At 46.3% G+C, this 5909-nt stretch overlaps 1 long non-coding RNA gene across 1 annotated transcript; it reads right to left on the bottom strand.

The window, feature by feature from the left end:
- Nucleotides 1-2027: 2027 nt before the first annotated feature.
- On the bottom strand, nucleotides 2028-5427 carry LOC141021484 (uncharacterized). Its single transcript, XR_012182793.1, has 4 exons — nucleotides 5150-5427; nucleotides 4963-5071; nucleotides 3182-3251; nucleotides 2028-2753 (listed from the first exon to the last, which is right to left on the bottom strand). It is a non-coding gene; the product is annotated as an uncharacterized lncRNA (long non-coding RNA).
- Nucleotides 5428-5909: the final 482 nt, after the last annotated feature.

Raw genomic sequence — 5909 nt, forward strand, 5'->3', positions numbered from 1 at the left:
CAACAAACCCTAATGGCAGTCCTGCCTAATGAGTAATGAATCAATTAGAAAATGGGTGATGAGGAGTGGCTGATGAGTGTTGAGGATTTATCTCAGGATAAATTGGGTTGGCTTAGTGGGTGCTGCATGCCTGAGCCCTGAACGGACTGGGAAGGTAGGCACGGCGGCGCGCCCGGGCAGCGGTGACGCTGTTGGGCGAGCGGCTCCTGACCTCCTGTTAGTCTGGTGTCTCCCCCTAGAGTCATGCTATCCGGGGACGGCAAGTCGCCGGTGAGGCAGGCGGCTGGGGGCGAGTACAGATCGGAAGCGCGCAGCAGAACAGAGGGGAATCGGGGCCTGGGACGACCCAAAATCCCAGGGTGGGCCGGCCCACCATAGGCACCCTGTAGAGATACACACCTGAGCGGCGAACATGCCTTTTCGAAACTAATTTAGGAACATTTAGCTCACCAATTAAACAAATATGTTTTAATAATATCAGATTCGTATTTGAACAACTAAGCTTGTTTAGCTTGATGGGTGGAGCAGTGCTATTATGACATGAAGCACGTATTCTGATTGTATAGTGATCATAAAAGGGGGAAAACGGAGAAATGATATTTAGCAGCCACTATTTGCTTCGAACTAAGAACAAAATTCTAAGAGCTGAAAAGAAAGTAGAGTAACCAAGTTAAGATCTATTTTCTGGTTGAGATAAAAAAGTTGAGGAGATATGAAGTACCACCTCTCTTGCGGCGCCGTGTAGGCATCGGGTTGCGATGGCTGTCGGTGGCGTTGAAGCAGATCTGCGACGGTAGACGGGTGCATCGGGGGATAAGTCCCATTGCGGTGGAAGAGAAGGTCGTGTGAGCAGCCCCGGCAAAGAGGACGACGGCGCCGATGAAGCGAGAGGATGTGATGCAAGGCTCTTGGTCCGTCGCCGTGGATGAGAAACGTCCATCTCTAGCAGTGGACGACGCGGTCTTGGTAGGCGCTCTGGCATGGTGGAGGACGGTGGCGATGGATGTGGTGGAGGACGGCGGCGATGGATGGGGTGGAGGACGGCGGTGATGGATGGGGTGGCGGACGGAGGCTGGTGTGGGGATGGTGTTCTAGCGCGGATGGTGTATGAATGGGAAAATGGAGGGAGAGGTACGGGGAGCCATGTTTTTGGGACGCGCCTGTCTGAAATATGGGAAAGTTACGAACTTAGCCCCCGTTTAAAATTTGGACGTCTCGTCGGTTGGGGATACGACAGTAATCTCGCATCTCGCCAATATTTGCCCAGAGCGATTTCGGGCGAGGAGAGGGTGGTTGGCGCCCACGGTGTATGAACAGGGCTGACAGGTAGGGCGGTTGTGTCACGTCTGAGTGAAGTTACAAACCTGCCCCTATTGAAAATATTTGCCTACATCGATTTCGGCCGAGTCAAGTTTGTTTTGCCGCCCACCGTGTATGAATGGGGAAATGGAGGGAGAAACAGAGGTCTTTCGGACGAGCTTGAATCAAATGTGTTTTGCCTCCCATGTTTGGCGCCCACCGTGTCGGAATGGGCTCAGAGGCGGTCGTGTCACGTCTAATTGAAGTTACTATCCTACCCCTATTTAGAGCAGTGGAAATCGGGCCGATGGATTGTCCGTGTAATGGGTAGACAGTAATTTCCATCTCCTAAACACTTTGCTTCGGGCAACCGACGTGGGAGTGGACATTTTGCTGCTTCTTTCGAATTTTGGGACAATAAGCATCCACGTTTACCCTGGCAACTAAATTCGAATCCATTTTGTATTCCTATATGAATGTTTATAAATCATTCTATGTGTTTTATATATCTTCAAAAGGACGACAAAGATGTATTCCACTGTCATATATGAATATGGTTTACAAATGCCGATACTCAAATTCAGAAGCTAGAATCCAGTTTAAGGTGAATTCGAATATTTGGAACACTTCGTGCCCAACTCAAATGTCACACGCAGCATAATGTGTACTCCCATTTAGATAATATACACAAGCGATGTATCAAGATTCAAATACCGAGTCAATCAACCAAGAATGTACAGAACTAACAGACATATAAACACTTATAGAGTATATGGATCAATAATATCAACTAACATAGATAAGCCAGGCCGCTGTACTTTTCTTTGCTACAACATCATCCTTTTTTTAGCCAAGCTACTACATCATCTTGGCCCTTTCCGATGCGTGCCACTTATGGTCCATCTATACTACTATTATTGCTGACTGCACATTCAGCCCGATTGGCATATTTGTAGGTCTGGCACAACAATCAAAATGAAATGTCTCCGAGTCTTATCAATTAATACAGACTTGTGCTCAAATAAAATTACAAACCAAAAAACAAAAAACAATTATTACATGATCTCTAAAACAAATGGTTTGATTGATTACATGAACAAACAACACAAAGGTTATTCAACGATGGAAAGAACATTTCACCTATGATTTACCAAGTGGGAATTTAATTTCCTTTTTTCCTTTAGGACCTTAACAATGTGGTCAGTCTCAGCTTGATTCATTTTGAAATCCACCAAATATTTAATGGTTGTCTTGAGTACTGCTACTGATTGTGCGGTTTGCTTCCTCAATATGTCAAGTTCATCTCTAAGTGCAGAAGCAGAATCTCTTTCTACCACTAGTTTAGCCTCTAGAGCATCTGCAGTTGGCAATTCATAATGCACGATTGGGCCAGTGCCACTGCCGTGGGATGATACAACGTCCATGGGGACCTCGCTCTTTGATCTTGGGCTAACCTATTTTGCCATTAAAGTTCCGATTGGATTCAGAAAAGTTGAAGTTAGCAAAACATCTCAACTGGGAGTTATAACAGCAAACCAGTTAACAAACAAGGAATTAAAGAGTTTCAATTCGATGCTGAAAAGTAGTTATTAACATCATTGTAACCCGTTGTTGCAACAGCAAAGCAGTTAAACAAACAAGTAGCTATTTAAGTTCGGGCAAACAGGTAATTCTTAACAGTAAGTATCAAACACATAGATAGGCGTAGTCTATAATAGGATTAACAGGCTGTGGCATTATGTAATCAGTAGCAAACTAAATTAAGCCAAGCAACGTAATTGAACAATTTTGCAATAAGTGGCTAACTAAAATTCCGAGAAGCAGGTAACTGAACTTACGCTAGTTCTTTGTACAGGCACACTGCAACTTCTTTTCCGCTTACAAGGTTATACGAAGGAGTCCATGGCATCAATTGCTTGGATACGCAGTCCCAATACTTCTTTCTTCCCACACTGCATTGGTAAGTCGAATGGTTAATCTGGTAAGATGGTGCGTCCTTGATATGTTATAAGAGGACGTGTAGTCAGACTAGTTGTAGCCACACACATCACACTGGCTTTTACTGTATATTTCATGCGATTACTTTTGGCATATCGAGATCTAAGCAATCTACAATAGGATGAAAAGACTGGCATCCTTCACATTATTGGCGAACTCAGTTCATAGAAACAAGCAATTCAACCATTCTGTGGGTAATTCAAAAGCGCCACTGGAATATTTTTCACTACCCCTATCATACACGCAAAAAGGGGCGACGCCACCATAGGGGCTGGTATGGGTGGCCGCCTCGGGTGGCTCGAAAGTGTGCACCTAGTTTGAGTCGTCTAGGTTGGCCCAGGCTAGTTTTGTTCGTCCCAACGCACGAGCAGGCAATGTAAAAATTGAATAAAAATGTTTCAACTTGGATAGGCCAATAACATAAGTGCAAGGCAGGACCTATAGCAGGCTCGCGGCCCAAATGAGCGCCTCCCATATCGATCGACAACAGGAAAAATCCCAATTCATCCGCTCCAGCCTCCAGTCTGGTTCACTCCTAACCTAGCCGCCACTGGACAGACCGACACATCACTTCCTCGCATCCTCGTTGGAGGGCGGTCGCCGGGCTTCAAGCGAACGGAAGGACAAGAAGATGAAGATCCAACCCTGGGTGTAGCCTGCGTGGGAGGCAGCGGCGGCAACATGGGCATGGCATCGAGCTTGCGCAAACGGACAGTCGTAGCTTGCAAGAGTAGCATGCGCAACGAGCAGGTACATCACATCCCTGATTATATCTAATTCAACTCTTCAATTTCTGGCCAATAGTTAAACCTGACGGTGTTGTAAAACTGCTTGTATGTAGGGAATCTATGAGAAAATGAAACCAATTTTCTACTTATTTTATAACTCCCCCAATCAATACGGAACTGACTGAATCTGATGTATCTAATCAAGTTTCCGGTGCAAACATCCAAGCTCATGTTGTTCTTGAGCCTGAAGTGTCTAATGAACAGACTGCTAATGAAGGATTTGATGCAAACATTTTACATGCTCTTGGTGATGAACATATAGTGTCTGAGGCATCTAATGCAAGCATTTTGCAAGCTCCCATTGAAGGATTTAGTGTCTAATGATGATCTGCTATGTTGAGAGAGACATAGAGATTTGCAGGCATTGATGCCAAGCAAATTATAGTGCATTTTCATGGCTTGAGGAAACGTCGAGGCCATCTACCAGAAAGTCCCCGTATCATGACAACGTAGCATAAATACTTTTCTAATCTGTTGTTTGAAACTATTGGCATACTTGTGCAGGATAGATATATTGATATGCAGTTTGCGCACTGGTTATAGGTGCAATTACACTTTGATATTTTCAGCCAGAGAACGAATAATTCAAGCAGGTACAGACCATGTTTGTAGTCCTTGTACACCATGTTGCATTTTGTGTTTTTTGGTGCTTGCATCATTTAGTGTTATAATCTGAACTACTTTGGATCATTAGCTGGTTTTCAAAGTGCATGTAGCTTCACATTTCTCAAGTTATGTTGATTTCTGGAGTGCAAGTGCCTTCGTATTTTTCAGTTAAATGTTCTCCCTGGTAACTTGAATTCGTGGATCCGCCACTGCACACAAATCATACACGAATGCCAGTACGAATTAAATGAAATGCAGGGACTTACGCTACCTCGTTGTACAGGCTCACTGCAGCTCTGCTTGCGCTTGGGATGTTCCATGTACAAGTCCATGTTACCACTTGCTTGGATGTCTAGGCCTTGTGCTCCTTGCATCCCCCTCTGCATTTTTGACACGATGAATGGTTGATCAAATAAGAGGAATCGACCTTGCTGTTGTACCGGAGGACATATACTTACAAGGTTATACGGGTGTGCAGGATGTGTACCAGATCCCGTAGCGCCGTCTTGCTTCGCTAAAAAATGGATTTGCTTGTTTCAGATGATATCTCCAGAAGAAATAAGAGTTAAAGTCAGAGTTGGATAGGCGTGTAAGCTAAGGGAGAAGTGAAAGGATATCCAAACATCATCGGAACAGTGCACAAGGGAGTGATGTGTGGATACCTAGTTCGGGCCGGCGTTTGGGCATGCTCGCCTAGCTAGAGTGCGGGTCACTTCAGAGCCGTTGAGGGTGATGCGCTGGCTGGCCGCGCACGGATGAAGATCTTGAGTGGCAGCAGAGCGCTATGATGCGGTCGACGAGACCGTTGGTGAAGCCCCAGCTGCCTCGGGGGGCGGAGGCGCGACGATGTGCTCGGTGAAGTAGCCCTGGTGAGTTGGGAGATGGCGTCGGTGAAGCGCACCTGATGCGGTGGAAGTCGATGTCTGTGAGGCACGTCGGTTGCGGCGGCCGACGTTGTCGGTGGACCACCCGGTGCGGTGGACTAGGGCGTAGATGAGATAGCCCCGGTGCGGTGGTGAAGCGCGACCGTCATCTTCGTCGTCATCCAGCACAGAGGTGGGGAAAGAGACGAGACGAGGGGCGATTCGAACTTTGCTCGGGTTGGCGGCGAACTAGGGATTTGAGCAATCTGGGCGCGGAAGGGGACGGTGGAGAAGGGAGATTTTGCAGGGCTGGAATTGGGGCCGCCAGATATTTCTATCCGAAACGTGGAAGCGC

This window comes from Aegilops tauschii, chromosome 4 (genome assembly GCF_002575655.3).
Source record: "Aegilops tauschii subsp. strangulata cultivar AL8/78 chromosome 4, Aet v6.0, whole genome shotgun sequence".
Classification (NCBI taxonomy): Eukaryota; Viridiplantae; Streptophyta; class Magnoliopsida; order Poales; family Poaceae; genus Aegilops; species Aegilops tauschii.